The 21263-nt window shown below is 44.8% G+C and overlaps 1 protein-coding gene across 1 annotated transcript in view; it reads left to right on the forward strand.

The window, feature by feature from the left end:
* Positions 1–263: 263 nt before the first annotated feature.
* Positions 264–21263, forward strand: part of TMEM98 (transmembrane protein 98) — a 119507-nt gene continuing 98507 nt past the window's right edge. Inside the window, exon 1 of the mRNA XM_073683297.1 lies at positions 264–372. The gene's annotated coding sequence lies outside the window, so the exon portion shown is untranslated. The remainder of the gene's footprint in view (positions 373–21263) is intronic.

The following is a 21263-nucleotide window of genomic DNA, read 5'->3' on the forward strand; positions in this document are numbered from 1 at the left end:
TACTTGATGTTCATAAGTTTATACAGCTTGAAATTGGAAATTATACATAAAAATGATGATATAGTCAAAGTACAAAGTCGTCTAATAATTCTGCACACAGTGTATATAAATATAATTTAATATATAATATAAAAATTTGCATATATTAGAATACGTATATATAAATATTTTATGCTTTTATATATTGCATTCATATATGGGACATACAATTGTATATATTTCTATTTTTGTGTGTGTGCTCGGAGTGCACTGACTAATCCCATAATGCACAGGGCTAGGTTCTCTGCAATCTGTCAGGCTGGAATGTGTTCTTACTCCCAGTGTCTCAGATAAGAACAGGAATGTGGGAATGGAGGAAACTGAGAACAAAAGGTAAAGTTACTTTTCTCCCTTTTTCATAGATCACCTTCCCGCCGTTCTGTTACCTATAGATACATTACCTCTACATACAATGATATGACAAAATCCTGCGCTATATTATATTAGGTATAAAACTTTTGCAATTTGTATAGTGAGGTTTACACGCCTGGTTCACGGGGGAAGGGCAAGATGATTTAACTCTTTTTGACTGTTTTTTTCTTCTTGAACTTCATGTGTGTGTATAGAAAAGTGATGTTCCGATCTCCTTTATATAAAGCTTTTGATACATTCATATTTTATTCTAAATATTTTTATATTTCTCTTTTTATGTTTTTATGTACTGTTACTGAATCAATTTCGTAACAGTTCTACTTTAGAAGTACCCCCAAAAAAAGCTTCCAATTTTTAATCTTTTTCAAAAAGGTGCAAAATCCACATAACTTTATTAACATGTATTCCCAGATATGATGTTGTCTATATAGCATTGTACATTTTGGATATGGGCTCTTTAAAACCTGTGTGACTAATCCAGCTTGTGTAAAACAGCAGGAATTTTAATCCTATTATTGACTTTTTTTCAATTTTTGTTTTCAAATCTATAGATTTTTTTGTTGAAACGCTGAAGGCAAATTGATGTAAATTATATATAATGTAAAGCCCTCTTCCCTTGAATTATAAATTACAAAAATATTAATTACTGTATATAAGACATCAAGGAGTACTCGCGATCCTATAAAACATGGGGCTAAAGGTTGAGCACATATAAGGTTTATACAAAAGGGCAGAATTTTTTACTGTATGGCTGCAAAAGCTACACTCAGGCCTCATTCAGACAACTGTGAGCATAGGCGGATTATAATGAGGGCAATCTGGGCTACCGCCCTGGACTCCCGGGGGGCCCATGGCCACATTGCCCTCACTATCATGTTTTGTGCACCGCCATGGGTGGCGCAAGTGGTGTCGCTGTAAATCCGGGGACTTCTTTGCCTGAGCCCCGGACCGCTTATGACTACAGCACTTAACTGTGCAGAGCAGAGGAGAGCTGAACTGGTCCCCAACCAACTGAGGGGCCTGCAGTCTTAGCAGCTGTTGGCCGGCACTGTACTTCTGCGTGCTGCTGTGCTCGGCCGGCGCACCATGGTATAGCAGACACAGCCACATGACGCACCCCGCTATGCGCGGTCGTGTCCGCCAGCCTCCATGTCACGAAGCGAGGGAGACTTGAAGAACAGGATCTAGGAGTGTGGGCCAGCCCGGACCAGAGGCAAGCCTCCCAGCAGGTGAGCACTATGTGTCTGGATGCTCCAATCAAGGGCTGTAAAAGCATCCAAAATGTATTGTATGTAGCTGAGGTTGTATATATCTGCTAATGTATGCTTGTGTGTATATACTGTATGTGAATATATCTATGCATGTTGAATTGTGTGTATTTGTAGATGTGTGCGTGTATGTATGTGTGTATATATATGTGTGTGTGTATATATAGGGAGCTGTGTGCGGCCTCATAGTGTATATATAGGGAGCTGCGTTCGGCCTCAGTGTATATAAGGAGCTGCGTGTGGCCTCACACTGTATATAGGGAGCTGCGTGCGGCCTCACACTGTATATAAGGAGCTGCGGCGGCCTCACACTGTATATAGGGAGCTGCATGCGGCCTCACACTGTATCTAGGGAGCTGCGTGCGGCCTCACACTGTATATAAGGAGCTGCGTGCCGCTTCATAGTGTATATAGTGAGCTGCGTTGCAGCCTCAGTGTACATAGGGAGCTGCGTGCAGCCTCACAGTGTATATAGGGAGCTGCTTGCGGCCTCACGGTGTATATAGGGAGCTGCATGCGGCTTCACACTGTATATAGGGAGCTGCGTACGGCTTTACACTGTATATAGGGAGCTGTGTGCCGCCTCAATATGTATATAGGGAGCTGCGTGCGGCCTCACACTGTATATAGGGAGTTGCGTGTGGCCTCACACTGTATATAGGGAGCTGCGTGCGGCCTCACACTGTATATAGGGAGCTGCGTGCGGCCTCACACTGTATATAGGGAGCTGTGTGCGGCCTCATAGTGTATATAGGGAGCTGCGTGCGGCCTCACACTGTATATAGGGAGCTGTGTGCGGCCTCATAGTGTATATAGGGAGCTGCGTGCGGCCTCACACTGTATATAGGGAGCTGCGTGTGGCCTCACACTGTATATAGGGAGCTGCGTGCGGCCTCACACTGTATATAAGGAGCTGCGGCGGCCTCACACTGTATATAGGGAGCTGCATGCGGCCTCACACTGTATCTAGGGAGCTGCGTGCGGCCTCACACTGTATATAAGGAGCTGCGTGCCGCTTCATAGTGTATATAGTGAGCTGCGTTGCAGCCTCAGTGTACATAGGGAGCTGCGTGCAGCCTCACAGTGTATATAGGGAGCTGCTTGCGGCCTCACGGTGTATATAGGGAGCTGCATGCGGCTTCACACTGTATATAGGGAGCTGCGTACGGCTTTACACTGTATATAGGGAGCTGTGTGCCGCCTCAATATGTATATAGGGAGCTGCGTGCGGCCTCACACTGTATATAGGGAGTTGCGTGTGGCCTCACACTGTATATAGGGAGCTGCGTGCGGCCTCACACTGTATATAGGGAGCTGTGTGCGGCCTCATAGTGTATATAGGGAGCTGCGTGCTGCCTCACACTGTATCTAGGGAGCTGCATGCAGCCTCACACTGTATATAGGGAGCTACGTGCGGCCTCACACTCTATATAGGGAGTTATATTTACTCCCATACTGGATATAGGGAGCTATGTGGTGGCTTATACTGGATATAGGGAGCTATGTGGGGACTCATACTGTATATAGGGGGATGTCCGCATACTTAATTGTGCTCAATATTAAGTCATGCAATTAAATTTAAAATTATTATAATTAATAAGTTAATATTAATATTGAGCAGAATTAATTTCAGTCTATGCTTCGGCCTCCAGAACAGTCATGGTCTCTCATGTGGCCCCTCGGGAAAATGAATCTCCCAGCCCTGCTCTATTTTATATAGTGCTGTGCTATGTATAGTGCTGTATACAAGGGAAACATTTGCGCGGTGCGCTACGCACGCCACTATCTGTCTTTTTCCATCTACAGATCTGCACCAGAGCACCTGTGTGTTACTCACATGACCTATCACATGATCTATCAAAAAGGGATCAAGTGACATGTCACGTGATCCATTGGGTACCTTGGGGGGGGGCATGCCTTCTAAACTGATCAGGGCCCTGGCTACTCTTAATCCACCCCTGAGTGTGAGTTACGTACATCTTCTATCTGTATTTTTCATGAATAGAAGAGGTAATATAGTACAATAAAAAAAATCGAATTTAACCACCTCCGAAGAGGTATGTTTGGTACGTTGTACCACCAAACTGTGAAGGAATGCAAGTTACCCTGTCTGCTTTCATGAATTTCTAATTACAGATCACAGTCAAAAATTATGAATCTGTTAACGAGTGTATGGAAAGTATCAATCAAGTAATGCACTGTGGAACAGATGTATTCAACGACAATGAACAACACTCATCTCCAACTGATGATACCTTGTACCTGTCCCTATTGTAAATGCAGCTAACAGCTGTATCAATCGGAAATAGAATAGATTTAAAGAATTTTTTGCAGCAGCAGCAGTACACAGTATAAGGCAATAATACCTGGCTGGATTGGTGTACTACACTATCCATACTGTGATAGCTCACCTGTAAACGAATTTCAGATAAGAGAAGTAATATTGTAGAATATAGAATCGATTTGAATTGGCCTTCCCATTATTAAGGAGTGGCTCCCCTATACTGTTATTGAGTATATGTTATAATGCCAAGTGGCACTAAAAACTATCTCTGACAAAATGCTAGCTGCCAGGACCTCCAAGGCGTAGAGAGACAGTTCATGCCATGTGCCCAGCTTGGATATCCAATAGTTGTAAGGCACAGAGGAATCATGGAGGACGCTGGTCTGGTACAGTCGCCAAGGTAGTCATTCAGCATCTTTCAAAACTTTTCCCTCCTTGTCAGAGTAACCCGTGCATCAGGACCTGGGCGCTGGGAGGGTCTAAGAAAACAGTCCCAGACCTTTGACAGCGTTCCACTGCCTCTGCTGGATATGCTTTATTTCTCCCTCGCCTGTAATCCTTAGTTGTCAAAGACACTCTGCCGCCAGCGTTGTCAGATGTTTTTTTTTTTTAATAATTCTTCAACAAGGGCCATCTGGTACTGAAATATACAACATGTGAGTGGGTCTCCTAGGGCTGCCAAAAATTAGGACGCAGTACAATACCCCTTTGAAGAGATGTAGAGGAGGGCCTCATTAAAAAAAATGTTCCCATTATAATGCAGTGGGTCTCTAATACTGGTAATGCCTATGCACTAAGTGCATGGGCTGAAAAACATTTACCCCTGAGGGGTATACATGAACATACAGAATGTTAGAGGTAGGCCTCTAAAATAGTTCCAACGGGCATCATAAACACTGTTACAAAAAAATTATGTGGGTGTTGCATGATGGTCACCCTGTTGATGTGGTGGAGGAGAAGGAGGAGGAGGGTGATGCGTAAACCCATATCTGAGTGTAAAGGCGTGCATGGGAATAGGCCCCCCCCCCCCCCAAAAAAAAAAAACACTGTATTTGACTTTATGTTCCGCTGCTATCATCCGGTGATGTCGAGAAGTCTGATCCAATCCACCCCGTGGTTATTTTGATAAGAGTCAGCCTGTCAGCATTTTCAGATGACAAGTGGATGCGCCTATCAGTTATAATTCCACCGGCGACACTAAAAACCCGCTCTGACAAAAAGCTAGCAGCAGGACAGGCCAGGACCTCCAAGGCGTAGAGAGCTAGTTCATGCCATGTGTCCAGCTTGGATAACCAATAGTTATGAGGCACAGAGGAATCACGGAGGACGCTGGTACAGTTAGCAAGGTACTCCTTCAGCATCTTCTAAAAATTTTCCCTCCTTGTCAGAGTACCCTGCGCATCAGGGCCTGGGTGCTGGGAGGGTCTGAGAAAACTGTCCCAAACCTTTAACAGTGATCCCCTGCCTCTACTGTATCTGGTTTGTGTCTCCCTCGCCTGTACGCCTTGGTTGTCCAAGGAACTGTGACCTCTACCGCCAGCGTTGTCAGCTGTGAATTTTTTTTAAACAATTCTTCAACAAGGGCCTTCTCGTACTGCAACATTTTATTAGGCCTCTCCCCCACGGGAAGGAGAGATAGAAAGTTCTCCTCGTAGCGTGGGTCTAGAAGTGTGACCAACCAGTAATTTTTGTCGGCCAAAATGCGTACAACGCGAGGGTCACGGGGAAAGCAGCGAACATAAAGTCAGCCATGTGTGCCAGACTGCCAACAGCCAAGACTTCCCTGTCCCCACCAAGAGGACAACTGTCCATGCTCTCCTCTTCCTTATCCTCTTCCTGATCCTCCTCCTCTTCTCCCTCTCCTCAGGCCATCCACGCTGAACAGACATTATGAATGTTGTGTGGGTAGTACCGTCAGTAGCGCAGGAAACCAGCTCCTGTTCCTCCTCCTCTTCCTCCTCCTCATTATCACCCAATCCGCATTGAGATGAGATGAGGCTGGGCTGTATCGCCCTGTATGGTTCCTTGGTCAATCTCATCGTGCTCTGCCTGCAATGCCTCCTCTTTAATTGTGAGCAGCGAGCATTTCAGAAGACAGAGAAGCAGGATAGTGATGCTAATTATGGCTGTCGACTGGACCATGTGGAAGACAGGGTGGTGGTGGTGGCAAACTGATTGTTGGTTGGATAGCAGATAATGCTTCCAACTTTTTCATACTGGTCGAGCTTTAAGAGTAGTGCTCTGCGGCCCACTATCAAGTGGGACAAGAAGGTAGGGCGACATGATGTGGGTGCTTGTTGTGCTCCCTCAGCAGGCACAATTTCAGCTTGCCCACGGCCTCGGCCTCTGCATGCACCATCACCATCACGTCCATTTCCTCGTCCCTTGCCACGCACCTTGCCCATTTTCAATGGAGTATAATATTTGTCACGTTCCCAAAAATGTCAGGATTATTACCGCAGTAATATCTGATCACGTTTGATGACCACGGTTTTAGGCAATGGTCTAATACAGTAGATATGGTATTGATCAGCGACCAAGTGTGAATAGGTTTGAACACACAACTGGCAGACTTTAAATGGAGTATAATATTTGTCACGTTCCCAAAAATGTCAGGATTATTACCGCAGTAATATAGTATCTCGTCTGATGATGGACAAGTTTCTCTGCTTCCACAATACAGCAATGCTATTAAAATCAAGCAAACCTGGCTGTATGCTGCTAACAAGCAACTGGAGCAGAATAAATGGTGTATTACAGTTAGGTCCATATATATTTGGACAGAGACAACATTTTTCTAATTTTGGTTCTAGACATTACCACAATGAATTTTAAACAAAACAATTCAGATGCAGTTGAAGTTCAGACTTTCAGCTTTCATTTGAGGGTATCCAAATTAAAATTGGATGAAGAGTTTAGGAGTTTCAGCTCCTTAACATGTGCCACCCTGTTTTTAAAGGGACCAAAAGTAATTGGACAATTGACTCCAAGGCTATTTCATGGACAGGTGTGGGCAATCCCTTTGTTATGTCATTCTCAATTAAGCAGATAAAAGGCCTGGAGTTGATTTGAGGTGTGGTGCTTGCATTTGGAAGGTTTTGCTGTGAAGTAAACATGCGGTCAAAGGAGCTCTCAATGCAGGTGAAACAAGCCATCCTTAAGCTGCAAAAACGAAAAAAAAACATCCGAGAAATTGCTACAATATTAGGAGTGGCAAAATCTACAGTTTGGTACATCCTGAGAAAGAAAGAAAGCACTGGTGAACACATCAATGCAAAAAGACCTGGGTGCCCACGGAAGACAACAGTGGTGGATGATCGCAGAATAATCTCCATGGTGAAGAGAAACCCCTTCACAACAGCCAACCAAGTGAACAACACTCTCCAGCAGGTAGACGTATCAATATCCAAATCTACCATAAAGAGAAGACTGCATGAAAGTAAATACAAAGGGTTCACTGAATGGTGCAAGCCACTCATAAGCATCAAGAATAAAAAGGCTAGACTGGACTTTGCTAAAAAAACATCTAAAAAAGCCAGTACAGTTCTGGAAGAACATTCTTTGGACAGATGAAACCAAGATCAACCTCTACCAGAATGATGGAAAGAGAAAAGTATGGCGAAGGCGTGGTACAGCTCATGATCCAAAGCATACCACATCATCTGTAAAACACGGCGGAGGCAGTGTGATGGCTTGGGCATGCATGACTGCCAGTGGCCCTGGTTCACTAGTGTTTATTGTTGATGTGACACAGGACAGAAGCAGCCAAATGAATTCTTATGTATTCAGAGCCATACGGTGTGCTCAGATCCAGCCAAATGCAGCCAAACTGATTGGTCGTCGTTTCATACTACAGATGGACAATGACCCAAAACATAAAGCCAAAGCAACCCAGGAGTTTATTAAAGCAAAGAAGTGGAATATTCTTGAATGGCCAAGTCAGTCACCTGATCTCAACCCAATTGAGCATGCATTTCACTTGTTAAAGACTAAACTTCAGACAGAAAGGCCCACAAACAAACAGCAACTGAAAACCACCGCAGTGAAGGCCTGGCAGAGCATCAAAAAGGAGGAAACACAGCGTCTGGTGATGTCCATGAGTTCAAGACTTCAGGCAGTCATTGCCAACAAAGGGTTTTCAACCAAGTACTAGAAATTAACATTTTACTTACTATTATTTAATCTGTCCAATTACTTTTGGTCCCTTTAAAAACAGGGTGGCACATGTTAAGGAGCTGAAACTCCTAAACCCTTCATCCAATTTTAATGTGGATACCCTCAAATGAAAGCTGAAAGTCTGAACTTCAACTGCATCTGAATTGTTTTGTTTAAAATTCATTGTGGTAATGACTAGAACCAAAATTAGAAAAATGTTGTCTCTGTCCAAATATATATGGACCTAACTGTATATTGCTTTTCAACAAAATAATCAGGATTAAGAGCAAAAAGATTATTTGCCCTGATATCTAGGGCTATGGATATGAGTAACAGACAGAAAAAAACATGCAATGCACCCTATTCTGCTCCACAAACTCTGCCTGCCTAACTACTGCTATCAGCAGACTTAATATGCATAATAATTAGTCCTTAGAAGGACTGTTACCTGATTAAAACAACCGCCAAAGACTTGTTTAGATCTCACCCAAAATGGCTGTAAGGGAGTCCAGGGTCCAGGAAAAAGAGTCCAAGAAATAGTAAACCGGATATACAGTACAGCCCAAAAGTTTGGACACACCTTCTCATTTAAAGATTTTTCTGTATTTTCTTGACTATGAAAATTGTGCATTCACACTGAAGGCATCAAAACTATGAATTAACACATGTGGAATTATATACTTAACAAAAAAGTGTGAAACAACTGAAAATATGTCTTATATTCTAGGTTCTTAAAAGTAGCCACCTTTTGCTTTGATAACTGCTTTGCACACTCTTGGCATTCTCTTGATGAGCTTCAAGAGGTAGTCACCGGAAATGCTCTTCCAACAATCTTGAAGGAGTTCCCAGAGATGCTTAGCACTTGTTGGCCCTTTTTCCTTCACTCTGCGGTCCTGCTCACCCCAAACCATCTCGATTGGGTTCAGGTCTGGTGACTGTGGAGGCCAGGTCATCTGGCGTAGCACCCCATCACTCTCCCTCTTGGTCAAATAGCCCTTACACAGCCTGGAGGTGTATTTGGGGTCATTGTCCTGTTGAAAAATAAATGATGATCCACCTAAACGCAAACCGGATGGAATAGCATGCCGCTGCAAGATGCTGTGGTAGCCATGCTGGTTGACTATGCCTTATGCCAGGAATAGTAGGGTGAGGCACGTGATCGGCGAGAACTGTGGAGGCTGTATAGGGACTTTAGGGGGAGACAGGGTGACGCTAGTTCAGATTAGGAGGTCACCTCTTCCCCCTTTCCCTAGTGTCTGGGCTCCCTTTCCTTTTCCCCTCTGTGTTGCACTCACACCTGGCATGACAACAACAGGGTAGAAAAATTATATCCAGTTTGCGATTTCTTTGCTATTTCCTGGACTCCCTTACAGCCATTTTGGGTGAAATCTACACATGTCTTTGTCATGATTTATGCACTACGACATTTTATATAGTGGTATTTATTGAGTGTTGAAAAGGTATTCAGACTTAGTTAAGGGGTCTTGTTTATCAGTCTGTTGGCTCTATAATAGAGGTGAGGAGTGGTTATTCCCCTCTTTAGATTTATTTTACTGATATTAATAAAAGTTATGTTTTATAAGGTATCCTCCATGCTATATTTGTGCTTTAATTACTACTTAAAGGAAATTTATCTGTTAGGTTAATACAGAGGTTTGAGCTATTTAACAGACTTGTGAATACTCACATCGAGCACACTGCACACTGTGAGGATTCTCTGGTGCAAGGGCCAGCAGCGATTTGCATACTTCCTGCCACATTTCGACAAGTCTGTATTCAACCTCGCTCAATATACTTGCATTGAGCGAGGCAAGACACAGTCTAGTTGGCACGTGACTGCATGTATGCAGATTGCATACTTGCAGTCACGCCCCCTCCTCTCTCAGCGCTGGCACCTGAGAGTCCTTAAAGAATGCTGTGCACGCGATGTGAGGATTCTCAAGTCTGCAATTGCATAGAGTGAATGCAGACTTGTAGTTTTAGACCAGACAACTACTTTAATCATGTACTTATTGTACACTAATACCATCCATGGGCTGTCAAAGTTTTACAAGGAGCCATAGACTTGTATAAGCACTTTCATCCATGATCCCAATAAAAATCAGAACTGCCTATGTGATTTTTCCACTGACACAGTCCGCAAAAAAACATGGACATGTGAACAGCCCCATTGACTTTAATGGGTACGTGTTCTATCCACGTAAACCATGGATAGACCTCGTATGTGAAACATAGACATCGGAACGAGGCCTAATGCCACAGCCCCAATGTCAGTATTCGGTCAGTATTTTTTCTCAGGAGTGGGAGCCAAAACCAGGTGAGGAACAATCCAGAGAAAACGTATAATAGAAACAAGTCATCAATTCTGCATTTATCACCCACTTCTGGTTTTGGCTCCCACTCCTGACAAAAAATACTGACCAAATACTGATAGTGGGGCCATGGCCTAATACTGTGAATTGCCACACTTTTGCAGCTAGCACATGTCCAAAATACTATTTAGTCCCTTACCGCGGAATCCTATTTTCACCTTGCTGACCAAGCAAAATTTTTCAATTCTGACGAGTGTTACTTTGAGGTCATAAACCTGCAACACTTCAACATATCCCAGTGATTCTGAGACTGTTTTTTCGTGACACCTTGTGTTTCATATTAGTGGTAAATTTAGGTCAATATGGTTTGCATTAATTTAGGAAAAAATTGGAAATTTGATGAAAATTTTGCAATTTTTGAACTTTGAATTTTTATGCCCCTACAACAGATAGTTATACCAATAAAAATAATTAATAAATAACATTTGCAACATGTCTACTTTACATCAGCATCATTTTTTAAACATTGTTTTTTTGTTAGAAATGTAAAAGAGTTAAAAGATTAGCAGCAACTTTTTTAATTTTTTCCACCAAAATTTAGAAAACCTATTTTATTAGGGACCCTATTTTAAAAACTGCACCCTTCAAAACCACATTAAGGAAGTTTGTTAACTCTTGAGGTGCTTCATAGGAATTAAAACAATGTGAAAACAAAACATGAAAAATTAGGTTTTATTGGTCGACCATGACAGCACCACGAGAGAGGGGATCCGCCCACCAAGGACTGGAAACCTACAGGTTTAAAAGGGGCGGCACCTCTCTCTCGCCTCAGTTTGGTTTCCTGTCCTTGGCGGACGGCGCCTGTGACAGGCTTACCTGTTGAAGATGTCCAGATTCTGAAGAAGCAATCTGTCAAGCGGCGCCCCTGCCTGGGGTCGGCAGCTCCAGCATCACTCTGCATCAGTAGAGGAACTGCTGTAGAGCGGCACCCCTGCCTGGGGCTGGCAGCCCCAGCATCGCACTGTCGCCAGATGGCAGCAGGAGCTGCGCCCCTGTCTGGGGTTGGCAGCCCCAACATCGTACTGGCGCTGGATGGCAGCGGGAGCTGCGCCCCTGTCTGGGGTTGGCAGCCCCAACATCGTACTGGAGCTGGATGGTAGTGGGAGCTGCGCCCCTGTCTGGGGTTGGCAACCCCAACATCGTACTGGCGCCGGATGGTAAGGGGAAGCAGTGACTCTGTCTAGGGTGGGCTGCTCTAGCATCGCTCTGGCGCTAGCCAGGAGCGGCGTCCCTGTGGGAGGTTGCGGCTTCAGCACCGCATGATACAGTGGGGCCGCACGCTTCCGGTCTCTCTATGTAGCAGGGGGTGCGGCATGATGACGCTGTTGTGCACCCTGGCAGTCATTTGACCGGACAAGGAAGTTCCGGCCACGTGTGTGCAGATGCCGAAGGGAGCCCTGCAATAACCCAGGGGGGCAGTCGCACCTGACATTAGGAGGAATATAAAAAAAAAAGTGGAGCAGCTGCTGCTATATAAGCATCTAGGCACCGTTGCTCCAGCTCTTCCCAGCTACTTCTGGCTCTGTCATAAAATAGAGTCAAAGTGAGCAGCAACAGCAGTAGCAAATTCAGCAGCCACCACTTTCACCATCTCAGCGGCTGCTTGAGGAGCCCCAGGAGACACGACCCCCTCGAGATACCGGTAACTCCCGAACCTCAGGAAGGCGAGGATCTGCGACCAGGTCCAGCCATCGTAGCTCCAGCAGGATGGATGAATCTGCAGCCTCCAGGGATGATCCTCTGGCTGAGAAAGGTTCTTCCTCCAAACTGGTACCAGCCCTTTGAGCCGTCTGGGTAAGTGATCTTTGAGAAAGTTCCCTTAGTAATAGAGTGTCCCTTCTTCTTATCTATTAATAGGGGAAGAAGTGTACCTCCAAGCACAAGGAATGTGCATTATGTAAGGCCTTATTGGTGGACTCCTATCCCAAAAGACTGTGCCAATCCTGTATTAACCAGACTTTGGCAGACGAGACCCCTAGTTTCGCCTCAGGGTTAAAAACCCTAGTCAAATCAGAGATCAGCAAAGTCCTCTCTAAAAAATTTAAGAGAAAGGAGAATACAGATTGTGAGGTCTCCCCGGCCCCTGACGTCTCCCTCTCATCGGCCTATAAGGTGGACTCAGATGATTCATCTTCTTCCTCGTCTATATCCTCAGACAGTGGTACAGGTCAACATCGTTTCCCGCTAAATGAAATTGACGGTCTGGTAAAAGCGGTCCGCTCAATTATGGGCATTATGGATACCAGACCAGAAAAATCTGTCCAGGATGTTATGTTCAGGGGACTTGGACAAAGAAAACGAAGGTGTTTTCCGATTAATGATAGACTCCAGGATCTGATACATAGGGAATGGGAAAGACTGGAGAGAAAGGGCTCTCTCCCCCCTTTCTTTAAAAGGAAATACCCCTTTGAGGACTCAGCCTATTCCTCCTGGGAGAAAGCCCCAAAGCTAGAAGTAGCTATAACAAAGGCATCTAGAAAGTAATTTCTCGCCTTTAATGATATGGGGGCCTTTGGACAGAAAAGCTGATACGTTTCTCAAAGGGACCTGGGAAACAACTGCTGCGGCTTTAAAGCCGGCAGTTGCTGTAACTTGTACGGCCAGGTCCTTGATGATGTGGCTGGAACAGCTTGAATCCCACCTAAAAAATAACACATCCAGAAAGATATTGTCCAACGTCCCACTCATGCAGGGCGCAGCAGCGGACGCGTCTACGGACTCGGTTAGGTTGGCAGAAAGGTCGGGTGCCATTTCCAACGCAGCCCGTAGAGCCCTGTAGCTTTAAGTGTTGGCTGGGAGATATCCAGGCCAGAACGAGACTGTGCTCTATACCATGTGAGGGGGAACATCTCTTTGGACCAGTTCTGGATGAAATCTTGGATAAGGCAAGAGACACGGAAAAAGGGTTCCCTAGCCTATCCATGCCTGCTTATTAATGTTCATTTCATAAAAGAAGATTTGTACGTAAAAGACCGCAGAGAGATCAGGATAAATGGGAAGACTGCAAGTCAAAAGGGAGAGGGCTTTTGTTCGGTTCTTCTTCTACTCGGGGACCCCGGAAGCCGAGCCAATGACTCGTACCCCAGGTAGGGGGGAGGCTGTTGGGCTTCTTGCCTGCCTGGGCAAAACATTTTAAGAATTATTTCATCGAACACTCAATTGAATGCAAAGTTCATTTATTGTGGACAAAGTGAGACAGAATTAAACAATCAAACCGAGTTTCAGGGCGACAGTAGACGTTTCGGCCTCTCATATGGCCTTAATTATTACGTCGCTATTGTTATGCGGTTCGAGGGCGTGCTAGAGCATAGTAAATGGATCAAGGAAAAGGAGTTCCCAGTAGATATGGGGTCACAGGGATCTTGTGGTGGATATCTGACTCGTTTCTGTGTCCCTGGAGAGGTGGGTCAGGCAGTGGTGGTCTAGTGGAGTAGAGCGGCGCTCCCGGGCCTTGCTGTAGCCGTCAGTCTTCCTGCTCTCTAAGCCGGATGGCTCCTTCAGTTGTATCATTAACTTAAAAGCTCTTAATAAGTTCTTGATATTTCACACCTTTAAGATGGAGTCTGTTAATTCAACAATAAAATTGCTGTTTTCAGTCTGTTACTTGGTAGTATTAGATTTAAAAGATGCCTATTACCATGTTCCTATCCATGAGGAACACCAGAATGCCTTAGGGTGGCCTTGGTCATGAATGGGGAAATCAAGCATTTACAGTATAGGGCCCTGCCGTTTGGTCTGGCCATAGCCCCCTGGGTATTTACTAAAATTATAGCGGAGGTCATAGCTCATGTCAGGGAACGTGATATTTTGAGTATCCCTTATCTGGATGATTTCTTGGTGGTTGGAAATTCTGCCTTCCAATGTAATAAACACCTAAAAGAGGTGATCACCATCTTAGAGAATCTGGGCTGGGTGCTAAATTTTGAAAAATCTAGGTTAGTGCCCTCAAAAGTTCAGCAGTTTTTAGAAATTATGCTTGATTCAGATTCTCAAGAATGTTACCTCCCCGAAGCCAAAAATCAAAAGATAAGGAATCAGGTGAAAAATGCCGTAACAAATCCGGTCATGTCCCTTAGAGCAGCAATGTCCCTGTTGGGTACCCTGACATCATGTTTCCCAGAGGTTCTGTGGGCACAATACCACTCCAGGGTTCTACAGTGGGATGTGCTATATAATGCAGTTTCGCTTAAGGGACACCTGGAAGGAAAGATGTCAACCCGTTTAGTAAAGTCCTTACAGTGGTGGGAGGATGAGGCAAACCTATCCCAAGGGGTTCCCTGGGTACTTAGAACCACTAGAACAATTACCACCGATGCAAGTCCCAGTGGGTCGGGAGCCCATCTGGGGGATATGGTAGCTCAGGGGACCTGGTCAAATAATGAAAAAGGTCTCTCCTCCAACGCAAAAACTGCTGGCGGTAGACAAGGCAGTTAATAATTTCTTAGTTTTCCTCCAAGGTCAGAATGTAAAGATCCTTTCGGATAATAGAGTTGCGGTAGCATACGTGAACCACCATCGGGGTACATGATCAAGATCACTGATGAGAGTGACGGATCATCTCTTTCAAATCACGGAATGTCATCTCCTTTCCTTAACGGCCCTCCATATAAGGGGAAAAGAAAATACAAGAGCAGTCTACTTAAGCCGCTATCCTCTGAGGCAGGGAGAATGGGAATTAAAACCAGACATCTTCTCCCAAATAGTCCGAAAATGGGGGCCTCCGGTGGTAGACCTGTTTGCCACAAGACTAAATCGGAAGACAAGGCTCTCCTGTTCCCTAAATCCAAGAGAAAATCCCATGGCAGTGGATGCTCTCCTGATACCTTGGGATTTCACCCTGGCTTATGCCTTTCCCCCATTAGCTCTTCTTCCCATGGTCATAAGAAAGATCAGGGAGGACAAGGCGAGTGTTCTGCTGACCCTTTTGGCCCAGGAGGCCCTGGTTCTCATGCCTGAGGCGCATGTCCATCTTTGATCCTTGGGTCCTGCCCGAGGTTCCGGATCTCCTCGTCCAGGGTCCACTAGTCCATCCTCAAACATCTGGCCTCCACTTGACGGTATGGAATTTAAAAGGTCACTGATAGTCAGAAGAGGTTTTCTCAAGATCTGGTAGCTACCCTAATGCATAGCAGAAAACTTGTTACAACTCGAATTTATGCCAGAACTTGGAAGAAGTTTTTGTCTTTTTCTGGATCTAGAGTTGATGAAGGGGCGCCAATAGGAAAGGTTTTGGAGTTTTTACAAAAGGATCTTGAACTAGGGTTATCCACCAGCACCCTAAAAGTTCAGGTTTCTGCCTTAGGCACCCTATATAGCTGTGATCTGGCAGGCAACTATTGGGTTTCTCGGTTCATTAAGGCAGCGTTTAGATCTAGACCCATCATCAAAAGCAACTTGGTTCCCTGGGACCTAAATTTGGTTCCAAAGGCCTTGACTAGTTCGCCTTTTGAGCCAATAGAATCAGAAACCCTTATATCCCTCTCCCTTAAAACAGCGCTGCTAATAGCTTTAACCTCGGCTAGAAGGATTAGTGACTTTCAGGCCCTGTCTACGACCTTGCTATTTACGCAAATCCTGGATGATAGAGTAATTTTTATCCTGATCCCGCCTATCTCCCTAAGGTAGCTACTCATTTCCACAGACTTCAGGAAGTAGTCCTACCCTCCTTCTGTCCTAATCCGAGTAACCAGAAAGAAGCAGAGTTACATACATTAGACGTGAGGAGATGTGTGGTTAGGTACCTCTCGGTTACCAAAGACTTTAGGAAAGATAGGTCATTGTTTATATCCTACCAGGGGGTTAGGAAAGGGGGGGGGGTCCCCCTACGGTATGTTTTATTGGTTTTTAATATTGATCCAATATAGAATTGAATCTTATGGTCCCGGCGCTGGATCTCAACTTCCTTCACCCTTTCTGTATACTCGGGAATGCCGGCCCCGTGGACACATGCATCAGACAATTCCTGAATCCATGAAGAATTCGTTAGAGTTGGTGAGCTCATGGCATTTTTTCTTCTTTTCTTGCTATATAAGGCTCACTGAGACACACCTGTATGTCTTGGTTTTGCATTAGGACTTCTGTGCTGGTGGACCTTGGCTTGCTAAACAGCTTCTCCTTCACTACACCTGCCTGCCTGCAGTTTCCCGACGTCCTCCACCTGCATGCAGTTTCCTGCACTCTGTCCACATGCATGCGGTTTCCTGCACTCAACCTGCCTGCAGATTCCTGATGTCCTCCGCCTGCCTATGGTTTCCTGATGTCCTCTTCCTGTCTGCGGTTTCCTGACGTCCTCCGCTTGCTTGTGGATTCCTGCACTCCGCCTGACTGTAATTTCCTGACGTTCTCCGCCTGTGTCTACCCCAATCCGCCTACCTGATACCTGACTGCGGTCTGCTGTTCCTTGGCTCTGTGTCCCATGTGCCCCTCTCTGCTGCGCTGATACCCATGGTTCATGTGCCAAGCCAGACCTTGGATTTTTAGGATCCACCTCATCTGATGAGTCTAAAAGAACTCCAAGACAATGGATCCCAAAGGCGCAGCAGGAACAACATCATTGCTGTGGGATATGAATGAATTGCCTTTCTGTATGCTTTCTGCTGAGTGTTTGATAACTAGAGATGAGCGTTGTTCTACTCGAACTGTTCGCCAATCTCAAATTCGAGCTGTTTTGGGCGGTGTTCGAGCCGTTCGGCGAACACGAACAATTTGAGAAAAATTCGGCTGTTCGAGGTTATGTTAGATAACTGTTCGTGCACCAAAATCATAACTGGATTTTTTCTCAGTAATGATGAAAATTAATGTTAATACGCAGTTTGAGTGTACAGCGGGGTGGGGGGAGGGGCAGGGGATGGATCTCTGCAGGAACAATGAAGATCTCCATTTTTTTTTTCTCTTTCCCGCATTTACAGTGGGGAGGTGCAATCTGTCAGCCTATCAGCAGCGCACACACGGAGCGAAGTGCTTTTTTTCACACAAGCAAGGGCATGTGTCATTGGCAGTGTATGTCACATGTCCTTGCCCTATAAGACCAAGCCATTTTCCCCGTCGCCACCATTTTCTCACTGCTGCAGCTGCGTGTTAGACGGCACCGCTGTTGCTGTGTGTGCTATACCTTGTTAATTTCAAGCCAATTTTCGCACAAATCTACAGATAGCTTGGGAGTAGGGAATAGTTGTGATTGCAGTCCTTTTAAGGACTAGGTTACAGCATTTCCTACGACTTTTATCAGGCAGGTCTGTGCTCTTAAATAGATAGATTGTGGGAGTAAAGACTAATTGTAATTGGAGTCCTTTTCAGGACTAGGTTACATCAGTTCCTATCAGTTTTTGCCAGGCAGGTCTGTGCCAGTGCTGTGCAAGTTTTTTTCACAGCATTTGGCTGAATCTAGCAAAGCTAATCCTTTTTGGCCTATTGCAGAGTGTGTTAGTCAGTGGAGTAGCCTATCTGTGTTGCAAGATATACCACCTGTGTATAGAATACCAATTTTTTTACTGCACCTAGTGAAGTAAAATCTTTTGGGCATAGCATCATTCTATTAGTCCATCTATACTGACCTCCATCAGGTTGCAAATTGAATATAATTTTTTTCTGCATCTAGCTCTGAAAAAATATTGGGCTTCTAGCTGTGTGTGGGACTTGTTGTATTAGTCCATCTATACTGACCTCCATCAGGTTGCAAACTGCATATATTTTTTTCTTCATCTACCTCTGAAAAAATATTGGGCTTCTAGCTGTGTGTGGGACTTGTTCTATTAATCCATCTATACAGACCTCCATCAGGTTGCAAACTGAATATATTTTTTTCTGCATCTACCTCTGAAAAAATATTGGGCTTCTAGCTGTGTGTGGGACTTGTTCTATTAATCCATCTATACAGACCTCCATCAGGTTGCAAACTGAATATATTTTTTTCTGCATCTACCTCTGAAAAAATATTGGGCTTCTAGCTGTGTGTGGGACTTGTTCTATTAATCCATCTATACAGACCTCCATCAGGTTGCAAACTGAATATATTTTTTTCTGCATCTACCTCTGAAAAAATATTGGGCTTCTAGCTGTGTGTGGGACTTGTTGTATTAGTCCATCTATACTGACCTCCATCAGGTTGCAAACTGAATATATTTTTTTCTGCATCTACCTCTGAAAAAATATTGGGCTTCTAGCTGTGTGTTGGACTTGTTCTATTAATCCATCTATACAGACCTCCATCAGGTTGCAAACTGAATATATTTTTTTCTGCATCTACCTCTGAAAAAATATTGGGCTTCTAGCTGTGTGTGGGACTTGTTGTATTAGTCCATCTATACTGACCTCCATCAGGTTGCAAACTGAATATATTTTTTTCTGCATTTACCTCTGAAAAAATATTGGGCTTCTAGCTGTGTGTGGGACTTGTTGTATTAGTCCATCTATACTGACCTCCATCAGGTTGCAAACTGAATATATTTTTTTCTGCATCTACCTCTGAAAAAATATTGGGCTTCTAGCTGTGTGTGGGACTTGTTCTATTAATCCATCTATACAGACCTCCATCAGGTTGCAAACTGAATATATTTTTTTCTGCATCTACCTCTGAAAAAATATTGGGCTTCTAGCTGTGTGTGGGACTTGTTGTATTAGTCCATCTATACTGACCTCCATCAGGTTGCAAACTGAATATATTTTTTTCTGCATCTACCTCTGAAAAAATATTGGGCTTCTAGCTGTGTGTGGGACTTGTTCTATTAATCCATCTATACAGACCTCCATCAGGTTGCAAACTGAATATATTTTTTTCTGCATCTAGCTCTGAAAAAATATTTGGCCTTCTAGCAGTGTGTGGGACTTTCTCTATTAGTCCATCTATACTGACCTCCATCAGGTTGCAAATTAAAAATAATTTTTATCTGCATCTAGCTCTGAAAAAATATTTGGCCTTCTAGCAGTGTGTGGGACTTTCTCTATTAGTCCATCTATACTGACCTCCATCAGGTTGCAAATTGAATATAATTTTTTTCTGCATCTAACCCAGCCAATAGTTTTGGCCTAATACCACAGTTTGGCCACTCAGCTCTGCTCGGTTCCCATCCATTGTTTTTTTGTGCAAACAACTCCAGAGTTGTGAATTAGTTAACCACCAAAATGAGTGGAAAAAGGCCTGCTGCTGGTGGAAAGGGGAATAGGCGTGTTGGGAAGGGGAAAAAAGGTTGTGTCCGTGGGGTAGGTGTTAAAGCAACAGTAACATCTGCAGAAGAAAGACCATCTTCCAGCCAAACTAAAATGTCTACTTCTTTTAGCGGACAATGTGATAAGATCCCTTTCTTACGGCCACGCCAATCGCTACAAATTCCAGATGAGGCACAAAAACAGCAGGTGCTTCAACGGATATCAAGTGCTCCTTTAAGTGGGCTCTCCTCCACATCAACTTCAACATCACAAATACTCCAGTCCTCAAAGGTGTCACCCCAATCGCACTTGCTTCCTCACAGCTCCCAAATCTCCAGCTGCCCGTCTGAGTATGAGGTAGAACAGATGGTTGAGTCTGCAGAGCTGTTTACTCATACTATAGCCTGGGAATCAGAGGTCGACTCCAGCGCTTCTGTGAATCCAGACGAGGAAATGATCTGCACTGATGCCCAGAATCTTTATCTTTATGAGTCGGATCCAGGACCAGACGCAGAAGGTTCTGACCATAATGTAGACCCTCATTCCCAAACTGTAACTCCTGTTGGTGGAGACAATGAGGAAGACGATGATAAGACTCAAATACCTGATTGGAGCGACAACTTTAGTTTTTGTCAGGGCAGGAACAGGTTGGCTCTGAGGACGACGGGTGTGATAACGCACAGGGTGATGATGATGAGGTTGGAGATCCCACTTACTGTCAACCCACAGTCAGCCAAGAGATGAGGTCAGCAGAGGAGGTGGAGGAAGATGCTAGTGACGACGAGGTCAGGTTGCGCCTTCCTGGACAGAGACGTAGTACTGGAAGCACGTCAACAACTGCATCCTCAAACACAACTCTGCCTCTCACCACAAGTCGTGGTGGCTCTTCAGGTCGCATGGGTGCTAAGCCTTGCATAGCCTGGGCATTTTTTCAGATCGATAAAGATGACCCAACTCGTGTTATCTGTAACATTTGTCAGCAAAAGCTAAGTAGAGGCCAAAAAATACATAGTTTGAGTACTTCATGCATGAACCGGCACATGGACATGAAGCATAAGTTGCAGTGGGAAGCTCAGTGTGCTACAATGCGGCCTAGCCGGCCGGGCCAACCACCGTCTGCCATATCTTGTGCATCCGCGGCCTCTTCATTCTCTGTGACTGGGGGAACAGCAGTCACACCTGTTTTGGGGCGCAGACCTGCCACCTCTTTACCTGCAACAGTCAGCGTGATTGTCAGGTCATCATTTTCTTTGGAGGTGGTAACACCAGCTGGTGTTGAGCGCTGTCCGACATCGATAGCACCACCCTTGGATCAAGGCAACCTAACATGTCCGCCTGCATCTTCCTCACAGACCGGCAGTTTGCCGGGGACACCCTTATCAACCCCGTCTAAGCACAATAGCCAGCCCTCGGTCCCTCAGATGTGGACAAGTAAAAGACCATTTCCTCCTAGCCATGAGAAAGCTAAGAGGTTGAATTTCACCATCTGCAAGCTCTTGGCTACAGAAATGCTGCCTTTCCGCCTGGTGGACACAGAGGATTTTCGAGACCTTATGTCCGTCGCAGTGCCCCAGTACCAGATGCCCAGTCGGCACTACTTCTCAAAGAAAGGTGTGCCTGCGCTCCACC

Source organism: Phyllobates terribilis, unplaced genomic scaffold, assembly GCF_046119375.1.
Source record: "Phyllobates terribilis strain yellow unplaced genomic scaffold, ASM4611937v1 Scaffold_5__5_contigs__length_657084704, whole genome shotgun sequence".
In the NCBI taxonomy this organism is placed as follows: domain Eukaryota; kingdom Metazoa; phylum Chordata; class Amphibia; order Anura; family Dendrobatidae; genus Phyllobates; species Phyllobates terribilis.